Here is a 20,124-nt window from a genome sequence, read left to right as displayed (position 1 = left end):
CCTAAACAAAACACAATTGTGAAAGAAAAGCGGTAGAGAAAAACATAATAAATTTTGAAGATAAATAACAGTTAATTCTGAAATATCTGCCACTCTTACTCCTCTATATTAGAACCTAATGTTGCCAAGAAATTAGTTATCCACACCGATTTTTTTAAAATGAAGGGACAAAATAAGTTTCTTTTCTGATGGTAAGAACTGTAACCCCTGCAGCATAACAGCACCTGAGCAGCATCTGTGATGTGAAACTGGCTTCAGCGATTTCCCTTGAAGAAGACTGCTTAGTCAGGACCTTCAAGAAAGCTGCTGCTGTTTAGGACCTAGACTCTACGAGGAACGTCCCGGTTCCCTACAGAACTTGGGCTGGCTGTCATCCCATCCAGTATCCAGTCTGCAGTTGCCACTCAGACACGTAGAGTGTGTGTCTGGGGACGAAACATAGTAGAATAGGAAAGGATACAGAGCTCTGTCGTACCAGCACATTTATTGTAAGGAACTAGCTATGCTGCAACTGCTTTGCTCTTTTATATTCTAGGCAACACACCGGTGAATATAAGTCATAACGAACATATTCAACATTTTTTCCATCAGTTCAATACATTATTCATAAATATTAGAGATGGAAAAGACCTAGTAGATTACGGAGTCCAAACCTCCCTTCTGTACCGCCCTTTCCCCCAACTGTCGATGCTAGCTCAACAAAACAAGACAACAACAAATCACACAAGGAAAGCAAGAAATTCACAAGTTTTACAAGTAAAAAGGAAAGCTCCAAAGAAGTCTGTATTGAGGGTGAGGAAGTTCAAGGCCTTCTCTTCCTGCTGGTGGTGGAGCTCTGAAGACTCAAAGTATGGTGGCCCTTTGCTGTGAAGGCAAGCCAAGGGAGAAAAATGCCAGCTTCTCCTCTTGAGGATCATAATTCAAGGTAAAGCGCAAGAGGCAATCCCATGTCCTTGGCTAAGTGCTTCCTATCTGTCTCTACAACCTGGTGTGGATTCAGGCATTCTTCTCTCCTGTTAGAACTTGAGATACTGACGATAATGATAAAAGAAAATGTATAAATGAATAGAGAGTTAAAACTACTAGAGTGTGCTCCCTGGGATTATCTGTACTATCAAGATAGGAAAACTTTGCAGATGCTACTGTCTCTCTAGAGGAATAAATGCTTGCATTTTAATATTCTCAGCAGCTGGTTCCTGTTGAATGCCATCAGGATGATTCAGCCACCCACCAGGAACACCAGTAATGGCAAGTGCACACAGAGAAATCTGCAAAACTTTCTTCTCTTGATGCCAACACAATTACTCTGGCAAAGTCAGAACCCTTTATTGAATTACCAGTTCTACTAAATGTGACCTTGTTCCCCTCACAAATACCAGCTCGCTTTCAAATAAATGGAACTTCTGGCTGATTAAGATGCAGCATACTTCCTGATTTAAGCACACCCTACGGTCAGCTTCTCCTCAGCTATGGCCATGTGATTTACCCCCTTTTATTTTCTCACTATTCACTGTAACCCTGAAGAACCAGTAAGATCCATATACACCTCGAGTCCACCTTGCATGCCATCCTGCCTACAGCTGACTTGAAGTATTTAATGCTATATCTCTACCCTGACATGCCTCAAGCTATTTTATCATTTCCAGTTTTTAGAAGTTTCTCATTTCCACAGAATGGGGTTGCATGCCAGGAAAACAGAAATGTGTAGATGAACTGTATTGACCCTAGACCTCATTGATACAGAATTACCATACCACATTCAAGTTAGATAAAAAATTATATACTTGCCCCCTTCTTCAAACAGACCAGATTAGACACTAAAAGGAAGAAATGCCAAAGATGACAGCTAGCTCTCAAAAATGTCTCACTGCCTCATTTTCTGGTCCCCAAAGTAAAATCTAAGGGCATTCAACACAGATTCAGGAGCTTTCAACAGCCATGAAAATATATGGCTGGAGAGGGAATTTATAAATGTAACGAATACACAATTGGCTTATAACAGATGCAACTAAAATTAAATTCGGTATCTTGACCTGCTCTCCAAAGTGAAAGTTTCTAGTTCAGGCTGCAGACAGAGGTATAACCAGCTCATTAATCACATGAAACAGAACGATAAGCTGACACTTCTGGGGATGCTGCAAAGAGCAATCCTATGTGATTGGGGGGCTTGTGTGAAACCTGAAAGGGAAGGCAGGCGGCACCGACAGTCTACAGTGAGCAATACTGATATCGTTTATGGCGTCCATAGGTTGGCCAGGGCTGACTATTCTAAACTTCCAGGAAAGAACCGAAGGATCTTTGTAAGGAAGTAATGGGGCCTATGGACTTGCACAAAAAAGATTCAATATATTTTTATTCAGCTCCTATTATGTAAAAGTCATTGTGTTTGTTGCTTGAAGAGATTTTGAACTCAATAAGATCAATCTATGATCTCGAAAAGAATACTGTTGGGGAAGGACTAGGGGAAAGGGAATATTAATAATAGTAGTAGTAGAAACAACAACAATGATACTGAGAGATGATCATGCGCTGGTCATGGTACTAAGCACTCTATATACTCCATTGCAGGAATTCTTACAATATCCCAGCAAGGTAGTTATCATTTTCCTACTTATAGATGTGGAAATTGAGGCCCAGTGAAATTAAGGGCACTGCCCAGATTACATAGACCTGTTCCTTACATTACAAATAAACATACAAATGGCTAATCTATAAGAGTGAATATGACTAAAGCCATTAAAAGATAGAGTACTGTAGAAATAGAGAAGGCAGAATTTGTCTCTACTTGGAAGCACCAGGTGAAAAGAACAGGGGTGTGGAAATGTAGGGTGCACTTAGGAGACAAGGAGGAACCCTGTTAAAATGTGTTTAAACTTATTAACTCAGTACCCTCTGATTAGAACTCACATTCTGATACAACAGTTAGATACATTGATTTGTACAGGAAGATTTCTAAGGAGAAGGACTTCTTTCTAAAGGATTTTCTGACTACAATTTCTCAAAAAATTTTTTCTTTTCTTTCTTTTTCTTTTTCTTTTGGTGGGGATAGAGGGAAGAAGAGAAATGAGATACAAGGTTACCTTGGAAGGGATGTGAGGGCTGCATGAGGGAAGCAACGTTAACAGCAGAGCGCGTCCACGGAGTGTCAATGTGGGTGCATTTTCTTTCATTCCCCAGAATGCCTTATCCTTACCACACATATTTGCCCCCTACCCCATGTAAGGTAGGGTTATTGGTATAGAAATAGGAACGCTAAGGGCCTGCTTACTCTGCTTTCTTCCTCAATTACTTCTGGAATATCATCCACTTTTTATTTATATAAAATTTGTTTTAGGGGTCAGGCTTGTGGTGTAGAGCAGAAGCTAGAAAGCTTGAGTTCTCGTACAATTTGCCTTCCTCATCTTGAGAAAGTTTGATCACTTTTCCATTTACATTTTCCTATTAGCGTGGTGTTAGCCCAAATAGCATTTCTTCTTCTGTTAAACACCCTGTCCCTTTGGTGAAAATAAAATTTTGTGCTTTACTGAAAAGTTTCTATTCTTCTCTATTTAGAACCCCTGGTTCACAGAATTCAATGTATAGCACCACTAGTCAAGATGAATTGTGGAGCTTTAGTTTCTCTGTTTTTTAAGCTTTTCTATTAAATAGTGTTTTCCAAATGTAAGTCACAATATATAAAATACATATTTTGAAAAATTCTACATGGTCCTGCACCAGATATTCAGTATTCCTTTCTGGAGAGTTTGGTAACCCACTCACCTTTATTGAGATATCTAAGGCTCTTTCAAGCTCTAAGATGCCATGATTATGATTCTGTGATGCTGACATTTGCTTTGTCGACACTTAAAGCAGAGCTTTTCAACTTCAAACAATAGCATAACAAGTTGCTATAACAATTACACTTATATGAATCTTTAAGCAGGTGAGCATAACAGCTCTTTACAACTATTACCACACTGGACAGCCAAAGCTCAGGAGGTTGTTGTAATTCTCTGCAAAAGTGAATTCTACACTCGATTATATCCTATAAGGAAAAGTATTGCCTTTCTATCTACTTTTAAAATTCATGGACTCTTTCTTTTGGTATCTGTTAGTTTTGCAGCCAGCTACAAGCTTTAAGCATCTCCAATAATTTTCATCATTAGCCTCCGCTCTGTCATGGCTCCTGTGTCTCACCCTTCTGACCTTGCCCACTGAGGTCACTCTTCCGGATGTAATCACACATGCTTCTTTGTAGTTACATTCGTCACAGTGCTCATTAGAATTATCATCATTCCTACTGCACCTTAGGTCAATGAAATTAAATGTGCTTTTGCAATTTGTTGTCATTTTAATTTTTCAGCCAGGATTTCTTCATCCAGAAGGACAATGTTATTTTATCTGATCAATAAATAACTAGCCAGTCGAATGACTCTGGAAAGGTTGGTAGAAAGTCGTTCATTGGGGCAAAATCTTAAGTCTAGAGAGGTTTTTGTAAACTTGGACAGTGGCATTTCACTGACCTTGAATCCATAGTTTCAAAATGTATTGATGTCAACTTAGTCTTTCAATCTAGTAAAGCAATAAGGATAAAATATGCGTGATTTATATTTATGTGTGTGTTGAATTTAATAAATTAGTCAAGAGTTAAGTTTTTTTTTTTTTTTGCGGTACGCGGGACTCTCGCTGTTGTGGCCTCTCGCATTGCAGAGCACAGGCTCCGGACGCGCAGGCCCAGCAACCATGGCTCAGGGGCCCAGCCGCTCCGCGGCATGTGGGATCTCCCCGGACCAGGGCACTAACCCGTGTCCCCTGCATCGGCAGGCGGACTCTCAACCACTGCGCCACCAGAGAAGCCCAAGAGTCAAGGTATTTTTAAAGAAATATTCAAGTCCGTTCCACAGTGACTAATTCACTTTCAGATATAGTCTAAAATATTCTTTTTGCGCCTCCCTGGTGGCGCAGTGGTTAAGAATCCGCCTGCCGATGCAGGGGACACGGGTTCAAGCCCTGGTCCGGGAAGATCCCACATGCCGCGGAGCAACTAAGCCCGTGAGCCACAACTACTAAGCCTGCGCTCTTGAGCCTGCACGCCACAACTACTGAAGCCCACGCGCCACAACTACTGAAGCCCACATGCCTAGAGCTCGTGCTCCGCAACAAGAGAAGCCACTACAATAAGAAGCCCATGCACCACATCGAAGAGTAGCCCCTGCTCGCTGCAACTAGAGAAAGCCCGTGTGCAGCAACGAAGACCCAACACAGCCAAAAATAAAAAATAAAATAAATAAATTTAAAAAATATTCTTTTTGCTGTAGTTTTAATTTTTTTTTTCAAATAAATAAAGAACGTACATAGACTGTGAAGTGGCAATGTAGTCCATTGTGGCATTCTATATATTCCTCAACTTTTGCTCTTTCTATGGTCCGGGTATGTAGAAATAAATAAATTTACAATAGTTTAAGTCTAGAAATTTTTGTTTGGCTAAACTCTGAAAACATAGCTTAAATAGAGTTGAAAGCTTGGCATCTCATCATTTCTTTATATTATAAGGCTTACAATGCCACCTTATAAAAGATATATTCGTTTATTTTCATGTTCAATCAAAAGTGTAGGGTTTCAGGTCTTGGAATGGATTACAGATTGTTCTCTCCTGGTTATTTTTGGCTTTAAGTATATTGATCATTTTATCATTTTCTTGTTTTAAACTGCTTTAAACACAGCACAAATGTTATTCTCATCATGCCAGAAATGGGTTTGGAATTGATTTTGAGTTTCCATCAGTTTTACTCTTTGCTCTCTGTGAGAAGTTTTTTACTTGCTTAAATTCAAAAGGATAGTTTTGTTCAAAAGATGTCAGAGTACAGCATCCAGAGATCCTTAGCTGGACAAGAAAACTGACATTTTCTTCTTTACAAAAAAATAAAAATCATTGCATCTATTGCCATGGACTTTATTGAAATTAGTGAAGAATCATTCATACGAATGCAATTTCAAGGGCTTCCTCCCTCTTTCTCTTCATGTAAGTGTTCGACAAAAGCATGCATCTTCTGAGAAGCTGGCCTGATTGGTCCAGGTTGGCACTGTTTCAGTGTTTGGCCTACAGCGGCTGCTTAGGAATAATTTCATCTCATCCTCTCTGTTTTTCTGGACTGTATCGGACTCAGACACGTGGTATGCAAAGGAAATCCAAGTCCCTTAAAAATGCTATTTCTTTTGGTACTAAAGCCAAGCCCAGTTCTACTTTGGCCAAATGATCTTATCAAGATTTAACAAGAGATATTCAGTAATATCTCCAATCTGGGAGAAGACATTCCACTAAGAAAGATAATTTACTACAGAATATCTATATTTTCTCTTCTGGTACCAGGCAAGGACATGATCGAACTTTATCCTTTTGGTACTGAGAATACTGTAACACTGATGCAAATTTTATGACAATTATTCATTTCAATTAATTTAAGCGGAAATAAACAAGTAGCTCTTTCCATATTAAAGCAGATACTGGAGATCTATTTTCAGTTATTGCTGAAAATATTTTGGCTTCCATAAAGGCACCTTCCTAACACAGCTGCTTTGCCCTCCTCTGCACCGTCACAATTTAGAATTTGTCACATTTCAGCCAGGTTCTCTAGACTAATTGGATGAAACAATTACATTACAGTATTAAAATTCCTTTGCAGAATCAAATGAGAGGAGATCTGCACAGTTCAGATAGCCTGGAAGATTTGCAACAAACACAGACCAAATCCTGTATGTTCCATACATTTTTCTACATTTACAGTAATAATCACTTCTATAGTGTTAGGAGTTAACTTCACACTTGAGAATATCAACAAACATAGGGAGAAATTTAGATATGTAAACTTCATTTCCCACCCCATCCTTCCTTCTCCCCTGTGCTGTTTTGTGTTTCAAAGCGGAGTGCTGCATCCTTTTTTGAAAAGTGTCAGGAAATCGCTTTCCTAGCAATCTAGGCCCTTGAGTTTATATGTGTGGTAATGACACACCTTGAAACAGAGAGCCCCACAAACCAGAGTGGGACGTTAATTTAAATACAGACTTAGGGGGAAGAGCTCCATCTACTGAATTAGTTAGATCACAGTTTGTACCCTATAGTTATCCCATTCACTACTTTCAACCTCGTAGAGGCTCTGGGGAGAACGGAAAAGTTACAGACCCCCAAACAGCTTTGAGTCTGATGCCATTTTGAATATTTCCCAGTTACCCTGAGCCCCTTTCCTTTGCCCTTCCCAGTCTCCAAAGCTTTCCATGTTTCAATATGAAAGAAAAATGGGATGCTTTGCTGGATAAATCATCCTTGGAAAAAGGTAGAAATCCATTGGTAATTGAAGGAAAAGCCCCAAATAGCTGAAGGGAAAGCAACAGAAAAAAATCGTTCTACCTGACCAGTTGGCAGCCCAGGTAAGAAGCAAAGGGAAGAGTAGCCTACTTACTCCTCCCGCCTTACATCATTGCTCGGGAAGTCTGCAGCCACCCAGGATCAGCTCTTCTGGGCTCTCCCCAGCTGCACAGTGCTGTTGTGGCACTGGGAATTTGCTGTGGCTTCATAAGATTATGGGGATATGCTTCAGCAAGCCAAAAAAGTCACAAACAAAATTCAGGAGAGAAAAAAAAGTACAAAAACAGCTGATCTTACTGGAGAAGCACTTGGCATTTTCCTACATATGCCACAATTTTCTCTGGTATTTCCTGGTTCTATGATCAGAAAAGTTATCATATCATGTTTATTACTGTTGTGTTTTCAGGGTTGCTGGTGGCGGGGCGTGGTATAGTGAGAGCAAACAGACCAGACATGGGAGTAGCAAGGTAAAGATTACTTCTCCTACTTGTTTGAAAGCTTTCCAGGGGATCATGAGGTTAAAAAGTTTTCTTCTTCAGAATACTGAAGACATATAGAAATAATATACAGAAAAAATAGCCATAGCCTTTCTAGATTGGGAAAGTAAAAAAACTTGTTTAACACAGTAACAGATACGGAACAAAGCAAATCGTATCGGAATAAACCTGAATGTTAATACAGCTGCATAAAATTCAGGAGTATGTAAGACTTATAAAAATACTTTATAAGTTGAGATAAATTATTAGAATACAAAAAGACATTAATAAATATATATGTATATAAAATAATCGGAGGGAGGCAATAATTGGATTTTTAAATTACAGAAAAATAATAAAATATAATAAATTAATAAAAGTTTGCATTAAGGCTAATCCTCTTTCATGCAAAACTAGAATTAATATAAACGTAAAGTGAAGCTGTGTCTCTGTATGTGTGTGCATGTGTATATATATATGTATATTTGCACAAAGGATTACTGACTGACATTGAAAGGTGATATGTTGCATAGAAATAAAAACTTTGAATTATTTTAAATTGGGCATTTAAAGTATCAGCATTAACCTGGCACGTTTTTTTCTTTTTTAAAAATAACATTTAATTTTCAAGTTCTATTTTAAATCATGGAAAGAAAAAAAAATTAGTAAAAGCATTGCATAGATGCACAATATGTATTTTGTAAAAAATTTCATTTGCATTTCTTAGAATATTTAGTTCTCAGAAAACGGCTAGTTGGCTTTTCTTCAAGCCTCTGCAAGACAAGTTCAGTTCTGAGTCAAGAAAAGCTATGAGAAATTTCACCTCAAAATGAAATTTGTTTGGATAATTATAAAGGCCTGAAAAATGAGATCATCTCCACCATAACTATAACAAACAGCTAATGAATAAATATATTCTGGCAAGAATCGATAAGAATTGCAAAGCCTGAGAGGGTCATCGCAGACTTGAAAAAGGTAACCAAGTGAGGAAACATCAAATGGAGTTAATGGAGATAAAGCATTCTGAAAAATGTAAAGTGTTAACAGTCACCGACAGGAAAGAATATACTTCCACAGGGATGACAACAACAAAATGAAACAAAACAACCCAAAACAACTGGAAATATATTATATCTCCTGGAGCAAAGTATGACTACTTATTCAGCAAGAGGAGAACCTACTTCTTTGTCATTCCCTTTGGAAGCCTGTTGTTTTTTTTTTTAAAAAATAAGGTTGCACAAAAGATACATGTGTTCTTTTTCTGGTATTATTACAGGCCCACCTAGATTTAGCTTTCGGTTCCAGATGAGATCAGGCATGTTCAGACTAGCACATCTTTGCTCTGTAAGCACAGAGCTGCTATCTTTTCACTGGCAAATTCTCGGATCCCCAAATTTATGCACAATAAATGCCCTTAAAAATCTGCAAATTTTCTACTTCAGTCAAATACCTCATTGAGTTCAATTTTTTTCTTATTTTACTCTGCTAGTAGTAAGCCGAAAAGTTAAGGCAGGCGACTCCCATAAGAAAGGAAAGTTGAATAGTACTTACCCTAAGTATAATGTGCAAGCCTTAATGGGGGAATCTACTTTTGCTCTATGGTTTTTAGAAGGGAATCCAGGTTTAAACTCAGCTCTCGCCCTTTTCCCTTCTGGAAAACTGAGTAGACTCACTGAAGGTGGCTCTGAGAAAGATCCTACAAATCAACAGCCTTACCTGTGGCCATTCAGAAGACTGCACTTTGGTGTGTGTTTAAAACTATGAATAAAGTCAGACACAGCGCATGCTCAGCAGGCAATTTAAAAATATTTATAACATTGTTGTTTCAAAAACAAATTTCCTCAAACAAAGCAAAACTCACATTTCTGATCCATGCCAAGTTTAACGTTCTGAGACAAAGCTGTTTTGGAGTTTTCTGCTGGGGAAAAAAAAGGCTTCTAAAATTTTTGTTGAACGAAAAATAGTTCCCTCTTCCCTTCTGGATACTCTTAAATTAAGAGGTGGAATAAAATTCCCTCTAAGTTTCAACAAAATTCACCTTGGGCTAAGATAAGGCAGTAGATATTTAAGGTCTGTAAAAAATAATTTTGGGGAGAGTAACAAGGAACTAAAAACTATAAGTTTAAAGAATGTAATGGTCATCTGTACCTTCAAGGCAGTCTTGCTTGTTACTATACAAAAAAAATCCTGATACAAATAGGATATATTACGTTATGTACAGATAGGTTATGCGTTGATAAGAATAATGCATAGGAAACTATTTGCATACCTAGAGAAGTTATGTTTTTCTTTTGCTAACTAAAATCTGAACTCTTGAAAACTGAAAAAGAAATACCTCAAAAATTTAGGAGAAACCCAGGAATAATGTCAGTATAATTCCTCTGTTTTACATAGCAGCCATGGAGAGGAAGGCAATCACATATCTATTAGTTAAATTTTGAGTTACACAAAATAAAAATTGGCTTAAATACAGTTTTTAAGGCCCTAATTGCAGCAGGAATGCCTGTGTTACCCTGACTGGAAATTTTTTCTCCTCCTTGAGTAACCCTAAGTATTCCATTTTACCATCTATCACCAAACCCTGCCCGGCCCACAGATCTCACAGATCTTATTCAAATCTCTCACTTAATTCTTAAGTCACTGAATGACTTTCAGCCCCTGCTCTACTTTCCAGGGGTGCTCAGCTGGCCTCACAAAAGCTCCACAGACACATCGTTCAGTATCTCTGATGCTTTCAAGCTCAGCAGAGGGTGCCAGAAAAAAAAAAAAAAAAAAAATCAGTGATTAAAAAAAAGTTTATTAAAGTGAAACTAGGAGTGCAGATTTGAAGAAGTTGCTTCTACTTTTATTTCCCTCTCAACTCAGCACAGGTGTTTCCTAACTTATACTACTGTGCATGCTGATGAGGGGGAGGGTGAAATTAAGGTGAGGGAATGGGCCAAGGGCCGACCAGCAAGCATTTAGGATTTCCAGCCTCATGTGTTAATGGACATGTCTAAAAATGGACCCCCCAAAAGCCTAGAATGAGGTTTCTTTTTGGCAAATGATTAAACCAGTACACTGAAATAATTAAAGCTTTGTCCTTAAAGAAAGCATCAGATCAACAGAACAAAAACAAAGATAAAAACTGCACACACATATGCATGCGCACACACACACTCTCTCGCACACACAGATACACAAAACTAGCGGGTGAGCGGAGAAGGAAATTAAATAAAAGAAAACAAACAGAGTCCTAACAGGCCATTCTCCGAAAAGGAATCTAAATAAAAAGTCATATGATATCTGATAGTGCAGGACACGTCGCCAAGAACTGGAGCGGATTGCCTACAGGAAGAAAGGGCCAGTGTATTCCAGCTCAAAGAGCTTTTCTTTCCTCCTCCTCTATTTTTTTTCCCTTTTCTCCTCGACTGTGAATGTGTTACTCTCAGGTCAGATGCACGAAGAATCCCAGAATGACAGCTATCACCTTTCACTGTACTCCTGGCGGCACAACTGGCTGATAGGAGCTGCCTGAGTTGGGATCAAGAAGGGCTAGTGCAGCTTTCAGTAACAGCCTCTTCCAGTAGCCCCTCTGTCTCTTTCATAGACCCCCTTGGTTACGTTAAAAATAGAACAACAACAACAACAAAAAAAAGCACAAGCAGAAAACAAAACAAAAAACAAAAATGCAAACACAACAGCCCACAGCAACAAAAGAGTTCAAGGGGAAAAAAAAAATCAGAAACAAGCCAAAAGGGGGAAAAAAAAAAGCTCTTGCCTTCAATATAAAACTTTTTCAAGACCGAGTTTCTTTTCTCTTATTTTGATGACTTTCTTTTTAAAGATCTTTTTCTCCTTAAGCACTCTTAAGAGCATTAAAAATCTCTACAAAAATACAGAAAAGTCTCAAGGCAATATAAGAATTTTCCTGAGGAAAACACATAACGGTAAGAAGTGAGTTACCCTAGAAAAATTTGGATTCGCCAAAAGTTCCCCTAATTCTAATGTCTTTCAGCGACTTCAAGCGCAAACACTGGCCACCTAGCTCTTGTTTTTTCTCTGGTGGGTCATTACTGAGGCAACACATACACAGTAAGATTTCCCGAAAAGACTCCTTGTTATCAAGTTACTTCAAACATAAGGCGCTCACACCTCCCAGCCAGAAGGGCTTATTGACTAGACACCACCCTCTGCCCTGATATGTATTACACCCTTAAGAAGCAGTTACTTAAATGTATTCTAAAAATATGGAAAAATGTATATATTTTCCCTACAGTTTCCCACCCCAGGGACAGGAACAGATTATACTTTCAGTGAATGAAAAAAAAAAAAAAAAAAGAAGAAAAGAGTTTCTGAATCTTGAAATAACTGTTGTAGCTGATTTCCACTTAGTAAAATAGTTATCTGTAGTTAGGTACTGTACATAATGTATATTTAAGAATTTTTGTGGTGCTTGTGAATTTTCCCCCAGTTCAGTTTTGTGTCTATTAAGTATCTTAAAGAGATTTCCAAATAACAATTGAAATATAAATGCATTAGGAGGAGAACTTTTAGAAAGAAAACATTTCCTTGAGTTTATAATTCAAGGATGTCAGTATAAAGATATAAATGTACAGCATATGTAAAAGGTGGAATTGTTTACACGTCTTGCACAGACAGTTCACATGATTTCTTTCTTCTTTTGTTGGAGCATTAATTTGAAAATGATAAGCATTCTGGAATGTTTGCTACAAACACAAATTCATGGTGAAAATATACATGCATAGGCAAAAAATCAAATGGAGAACACGCAAAGCTACGTGGCAATCAGAATCGTAGAAAAATCTCTGTCTAGACTATATTTCGCTTGAACTAGTGTATCACGGATGGGGCAGTAATCTCTCTGGGGGTTTTGTAATTTACGTCATTAAATAGAAACAAAAATAAAATACAAATATCTGTTCCCTTAGTATCTTTTCTTAATAACTGACAAGTGACACAAGCGGTACCTATTAAACGGATGCAAAAACTTGTGAGACCGAATGAACTAATGTACCCCATTGGTATTTTGGGAACCCAAATCCCATAATTAACTTTTTACCTAAGTGGCAAAAGTAGAAGACGTTCTTGCCACTAAATTGATTATTTTGTGGAGTCTTGTTCTCTCCTGCACAGGATTTTAGGGACCCAGAATGGGTAAAGAGATGACAGCAGAGGATGAATCCTGAACAACTTTTATTGTGAGTAGAAAAAAAATAGCATAGAGTGAGCATAGAACAGTTGGATTTAGAAAGATTAAAAGACGAGAAAAGAGCAACATATCCAACTTAATTAGTCTTTTTCCTTTTCCTTTTTTATGTATATATATTGGGGTGATGGGGAGAAAAGATAACTGGATTTCTTTTGAATGTCTTTGTGTCTTTATAGAGTGAATGTTCTGTTCCTGTCTCTCTCTTTTTAGGCGAAAAACTAATAAAAATAGAAAAACATATATCAGACATTAAGCTCACTGCCCCCCCCCCCACCCCTTCCCTTTGTAAAGAACTCTTTGTTCTCTAGTGAAAATGCTGAAAAATCCCCGGGCAGCTACTCCCTGAAACAAGTGCAAAACACTTAGAGGCTTTTGGGCTGGCTGGGAGCCAGGAACCCTCCCGCTGTCTGGTTAGAAGAGGAAAAAAAGAAGAGAGAGGGAGAGAGGGGAAGAGAGATGGGGGGGCAGAGAGAGAGAGAGAGAGAGAGAGAGGAAGAGAGAGAGAGAGAGAGAGGAAGAGAGAGAGAGAGAGAGAGAGAGAGAGAGAGAGAGAAATTGGAGCTTCCTTTAATAGACATAGGAAGCAGCGTTTTTTTTTTTCTTTTTCTTTTTTTTCAAAACTGGCGGTCAAGCGTTAAGTAACTCCCGTCTAAATCCACCTGCTAGAAATGAACTTGGGTAACCCCCCAGGGGTGCACAAAGACAGGGAAGACAGTAACATAGTCCATACTCTTTCCCACCCCCCGTTGTACTGCTTCCATTCTTTCTGCTCCCATACACAAATGCCCACAGATCTCACGCCACCCCCTTACTCCCCAACAACAAACACAGCGAAATACATGCTCCCTAGGTCTCTTAAAAAAAAAAAAAAAAAAAAAGGCTTTTCCATCTCGGTTGCGACACAGTGATAAGGGGTAGCGAACATCTCATACCTGGTGTGAATGCTAATCAGTCAGGAGTTCTCCTTTTCCCAAGACAGGGAACTGTTTCCTTCCAAATTTATTAGAACCTCCTCCACTGCCTCTTTGAAAAACCTTCTTTGTCACCCTCTCCCAAGTCCCGATACTTCTTTAAAAAAAAAATGGCTTCGGAGCTCCTTCTATTCTTGATATTGATTCTCTCTCTCTCCCCCCACCCCTCCTCCTCTCTCCTGTCTGTGTCTCTTCTGAGTGGTCTATTGATAAGTCCCTGGAGGCACTGGGTCAGCCTGCCCGTAGGAAACCAGACACAATGCACAAATCTCCGAGTGCCATTCTGCCATCAGCAAGCAGACCACGTTTAGGAGAGAGAGAGAGGAAAAAAAAAAACAGTAGAGCAAGAGACAGAGAGAGAGAGAGAGAGAGAGAGAGAGAGAGAGAGACCAACCGAGGGAGGGAGAGACCGAGAGGAAGAGGTGGGGGAGAGAGAGAGAGAGAGAGGGGGAGAGAGACAGAGGGAGAGAGACACGGAAGGAGAGAGAGAGAGTGTGAGAAAAAGACTGATTGGAACAGGAGGGAGGGAGAGAGAGAAAGGGAGAGGGAGAGAGAGAGCGCGAGAGGGAGAGCGACACTGCCAGTCAGGTTAATCATCCCTACTTTAATTAGCTGTTCGGCTTAGACATAAAACAATTGAATTTGAATGATCTGTCAGCAGGCTCGGCTGAACCAAAGGGGAAAAGCGAATATTACAAAAAGACTGTTGGTGTGTTCTGATAAGCAATACTGCTCCTACTGACAAATCCTCAAAGGGGGAACTATTAAAACTTACAACTAAACAAAAAGTGCAAATGTAAATGGCACTAGATAGAGGTCTTTTTAAAAAATGGAGTTTTCTACCCTAGTTTTATCAACGTAGATATTTATGTGCAGGTGCCAGCATATTAGGGTCTGTGTGTAATGTGTGAAAGTTTATTAACGATGGTCTAGGAGTGTAGCAGACAGATGCTGCAGAGAACAAGACAGGTACAGTCGGATGCCGAGTCTAGATCTTGGAGGGAGATGGATGCTGGAAGAAGAGGAACCGTGGCAAGAGATCAGCACAAAGTCAGTGGGCAGACAGGCAGACAGATTTTAGGCACTGCACGATCTCGTCTAAAAAGGCAAAAGTTCTGATGCAATAATAGGTGCAAAACAATCCATCCGTCCTTCTCTCTCGGGAGCACTCCAAGGTACAGTTAAAATGGATTAATCTTTGTGACAAACAGAGCTGGCAAGGCAGACTATGGCAGACACTGAAGGCGATTCGCAGACCCAGAGAATACCAGAGCCGGGAAAAGCCACAGAGATCAATCTCTCCAACGCCCTAATTTAGCAGATGAGGAAACTGAGGGCCAGAGACTCAGGCTAATAAATCATAAAGGCAACAGCACTGTCGACATTGGAACCCAGGGCTCCACCAGTGCTGTTTCCATCATACCAGCCAACTTCCAGCTTTCTTTAAAGATTCTGGCCCAACAGGTATGGAAATCACCCTTGTCTTCATAATAATAAGATTCTTCCACCTATACAGCCAGTGCACAGACCTCTAATTCTTAAAAATGTCTAAATAGCTAAGTGGAAATTTTGGGGGGTTCATTTTGAATTCTAGGGGTAGGGATTTAAGTGCTTAATTCATTCTCAGAGAAAAGCAGAAAAATATTGAATTGTACAGGCCCAGTCTCAGCAAGGTATAGCTAGCTGGTGCCACATTCCAAGCTAGTGAAGGCCAGTTGATCGATCTACAAAGGCCTCTCCCAGAGTTTGCAATTCTCTTTGTGAATATCATCCGCTATACATCACAATGTAAAAAGATGTGTTCTTTCATACAACTCATTTTTAAAATGTAGGCACACTGTAGGTGAAAGAGATTGAATCTTTCAGTTTACAGTGTCATTTTCAATCACTGATGAGATTTTCTACCTGAAAGATTAGCTATAGGCAACTTTTCCTATATATTTCATTTGAAACGAGCTACTAAAATAGAAAGGGGGAAACTGTATTATCTGCCTATGTATTTGATGGTATCTTTTTTGGACATATATGATCATATTCAGTAAGGATCTTCCTCTTACAGCAGATAATTGAAGGTAAATTTTTTTTGAGGGGGAAAGGGGTGCTTAAGAAGAGAACAGTTCTATCAGATGTTACTGGAGAGATTAAGTCTCTTGTCCTAAAACAAGAATCATGGTGTATATAAAAGTGAAAACTCTCAGTCATGCTTCAGCAACGATGTTGCTACTTAGGGTGACAGAAGAAAACTGAAAGAAATGTCAGGCACCTGGGAGCCCACTCAAAGGCAAGTAATCAGAGAGAAGTCATGGCCAGAGTAATTTAGCTTATTTGCATGACAACCTCTTTAACAATGGCTGTTGTGACATGTCTAAAACATACGGTCCACAGTCAATCAATTTAGGGGGAGGAGGAATCAGTGATTTTGACATTGGTAGGTCCTCCTGCAGATCTCCAAGCACCTGATAGGCAAGAACCCAAGGCAGAGAAGTGCAGTCCTTAGTGAATGCGTTCTAGGTGACCTGCGTGAAAGGGGAATGAGTTTTGGAGTCAAACAGACCTTTGTAAAAGTGTGTAAGTCACAGCTGCTCTCACAGTCTCAGTTTCCCTGTCTGTAAAAGGTGGTAATATCCATCCCATAAGGTTATTTTAAGGATGACATGAGCTAACACAGATAGAATCCGGGGCTGGTCATTACATGGTAGCTTTTATTGAGCTTTTATTGAGGAAGGCAGAAAATGAGGGTGTGAATAAACAAAACTGCATACTCTGGATGTGCTGTGTGTATTATGTTCAAAGCATGCAGGTTTAAGACATGAATGCACATAACAAAGCAAGGATCTAATACAGATCCAGAAGTCTAATACAGACTTCTGCTGGAAAGGGTAAAGTTTAAAAGCCCTAAATTCTGGAATCTAAACTTCAGGGATTATCTGAGGGGTGTTTGAGCTCTTCGTTTCCAGACCTTGGTATATTTCCTGGCTAATAATAATAATAACCAAGATATCACTGAGCACTTGATTTGTGATGAGCACTCTGCTAAGTACTTAACATTTTTCATCATACTTTAGTGCCACAACAACCCTATGAATTAGGTACCACAAATCCTCACTTCATAGAAAAGAAAATCAAGGCATAGAAGACTTAGGTGACTTGTTCAAGAGCACACAGCTAGTAAGTGTGGAGCCAGAGATGAAACACAGGCAATCTGACTTTAAAGCCTGCATTCTTAGCCATAATGCTGGGCTGGCACACGGTAGGTATTCAGTAAATATGTGTTGAATAAATGAGCAAATGCATAAAACACCAGTGTTTCGATTTCATTACAAAATAAGTGCAAATCCATTCACGATCACCTGAGAGAATATTGTGCTAGGACTATACAATCTGTACCTCCTCTGTAGCTCACTTCAGGTGGCAGCCCTTCCTCAGAAGCCAGGGTCAGCCACGTCCCTGGACGGTGCTGAAAATGGATGAGGTGAAGATCGCTGGCTATGACCACCCAGGGCATTTAAATATCTGATGGCATTTTCAGCACTCTGAGGGTAGTGTTAGCACATGGGTTATTAATTGGCTTAATTCCAGTTCAGATAATTACATCGTGTCTCTTTAATTTTTTCCTGACTATGCCATTCTTCACTTCCTGTCATAAATGTGCTCTTTAAAAAAGCATAGGAACACACACAAACATATAGTTATATTTAAGGTTTGTATAATCATCTAGGGTGTTCTTTTTTTCTAAATGATTAGTATATAGTAGCCATGTAATAAATGAATGAATGGGCAAAAGAATTAAAGTTATTGCAAAATAAAGATAACTAGATGAGATTTTTGTTTGGCATTGAAATAAACAGATTTTTAAACCATTTCCTTGGTGACAGGATTCCAATCATTTTTTTTTTCTCATGGGCAGATATTTCAAGAGCTGATGACCTGCTCATGATAAGCTGATTTCCTTATACTGTGCAGTTTCCAGCATAAAAAACAGCAATGAAAACCAATCTTTTAAAGTAGAAAGTAAGACTAGGTCCCGAATGGCATAGTATATTGAACTCATAGGTTTCAGAGTAGTCATTAATCCGGTTATTAGCCCCTGACTTATTTAGCAGCATTTTTCTTCACCAAACATATTACTAGAGTAATCTTCAAATAAAGAGGAAAAGGACAAGGGTTCCCAATTTAATAAGCTTAGGAAAGTTTGCCAGTCATAAACGCACACAGACCACCTCTTTTTCCCAAAGAATTCTTGACCTTTGAAATACTGACTGTGTCTACATGATACCAAAGAAAATCTCCTAGAGGCATCCATTTTAGTCATGTGCACAAATAGTTAAGTGCATCCATGGAAGAGCGTGGTTTATTAGTCCTTTTCAGTGTACATTTGTATGAACAAGTCACCAAACGTAAGGAGCATAGATAGGAAAAGAATAAAGGGTTAATTTATTTACTATGCATGAGAGTGTCTAGATCTTTGCTTCCTCAGCTTTTAGTTCAAAATTCCATGCATACTCTGCACATACTAATAAATGCCATAATTCAATGTATGCCATAATTTGATTTACTTTCAAGCACCTTTTCTGGTTCAGCTCTCAAAGCTTTCCTTCCTATAAACTTCCTCCAAATTATTCTTCGTGACCCTCTGTAAATCATCATTTGAAATTGGTGTTTGTGGGATGACTCTAATGCTGCAGAGAGATTTGTATCAAACTAGACCTGTTTTCTTTTGAGAATCAGTGGTCAACTTCCATGCCCTTATCAAAGAACAAGCTAAATTAAATTAAAAAAAATAAAATAAAACCCGAGCCCTTTCCCACTTCTTTGACCCCTGTAATAATGACAGCAGTCATTCAGTGACTGTCCTCTAGTTTGTTTCTCATGCTTTGAGACTGACATCTTTGGGACAAGGTCTGTACACTCTGCTCGGCGTATTTAACACATTGTCTGGTATCACATCTGGCCGTGGTGGTAGATGATATCTCAGAAAAGCTGGAGGCAACAACTGTTAACTCTCTTAGGTCTTCATATGCAATTGCAATTTATTTTCTCTGTACCTCGAGTTTCCAATATGTAAAAGGGGTATACTTATTGCCTGAAGACTAGTGATTTGATGCTTAGACTAAAGTAGTATTATTGGGTAGGATATTTAAGAATTAGCAAGGGAAAAGCACTTATACTAGAGATTTTTATAGCCTCACCACTATTTTTATAGCAAGAAGTCCTTGGATAACACATTCTAAATTCAAAATTTAAGTGAATTTTTAATTCAAAAGAAAAGTGGACAATATTTATACTGAATATTAGAGATAGTAAACAAACTCTTGGTTTTAAATTTAAATGTCATCTAGAAACAGCTTGATAAATTTTATAAAAGCACAGAATCTTAGCCCTAGGTGGTATTTAGGAGATTCTCTGGTTCTTTCAGTTTACAGAGAAAAGCTGAGTGGCTTAGACATATTATCTGATAAGTACTGGAACCCAGTTTGTCTGTTTCTTGGTCCCATGCCCTTCTCAGCCACCGTGGGCAACATGGCTGTCACACGCTTGCCTTTCATAGTCCTGACCACCCTCCTTTTGGACATATTTTATTAAAGGGGCTCTTAAACTCTGGTGCTGAGAAAGGGGTTCTGTGTTCCACGTGTAGTCTGATAGACATGCCACGATGGAACTGTAGTAGGCTGAATAATGACCCGGAAAAAGATATCTCTAATCCCCAGAACCTACGAATGTTGCCTTATATGGCAAAGGAGTCTTGTGGATGTGATCTAAATGTAATCACAAGGGTTTTTATAAGAGAGAGACAGAGAGTCAGAGCTAATAGTAAGAGATTTGATGACAGAAACAAGAGGTTGGAGTTATTTGTGGAAGGGGTCATGAGCCAAGGAGTGCAGATGGTCTCCAGAAGCTAGAAAAGGCAAGGAAATGGATTCTTCCCTAAAGCTTCCAGAGGAACCAGCCCTACTATCAGCTACCTTGACCTGGACATTATTTCACAACACAGCTAAAATATTTCTTAGCTTTTTTTTTTTTAAAGCAGATATATTACTTTGTTGATTCAAACTGAGTTTGTGATACAAGATTTCTTACTAGTCTTCAGAAAAATATTGACTAGGATAGGTCAAGAATGGGTCT

General features: G+C 38.9%; 1 protein-coding gene across 11 annotated transcripts in view; it reads right to left on the bottom strand.

Moving 5' to 3' along the window:
* ZBTB20 (zinc finger and BTB domain containing 20) overlaps positions 1-20,124 on the bottom strand; it is a 798,335-nt gene that overhangs the window by 101,742 nt on the left and 676,469 nt on the right. The window contains exon 1 of one of the 11 annotated variants that reach the window (XM_065875977.1): positions 13,963-14,196. The exons of the other annotated variants lie outside the window; for them this stretch is intronic. The gene's annotated coding sequence lies outside the window, so the exon portion shown is untranslated. Of the gene's footprint in view, positions 1-13,962; positions 14,197-20,124 lie in introns of those variants that run through there. 11 annotated transcript variants of the gene reach the window in all.

This window comes from Phocoena phocoena, chromosome 4, assembly GCF_963924675.1.
Source record: "Phocoena phocoena chromosome 4, mPhoPho1.1, whole genome shotgun sequence".
Classification (NCBI taxonomy): domain Eukaryota; kingdom Metazoa; phylum Chordata; class Mammalia; order Artiodactyla; family Phocoenidae; genus Phocoena; species Phocoena phocoena.
This window is presented reverse-complemented; position numbering and strand designations above follow the sequence as displayed.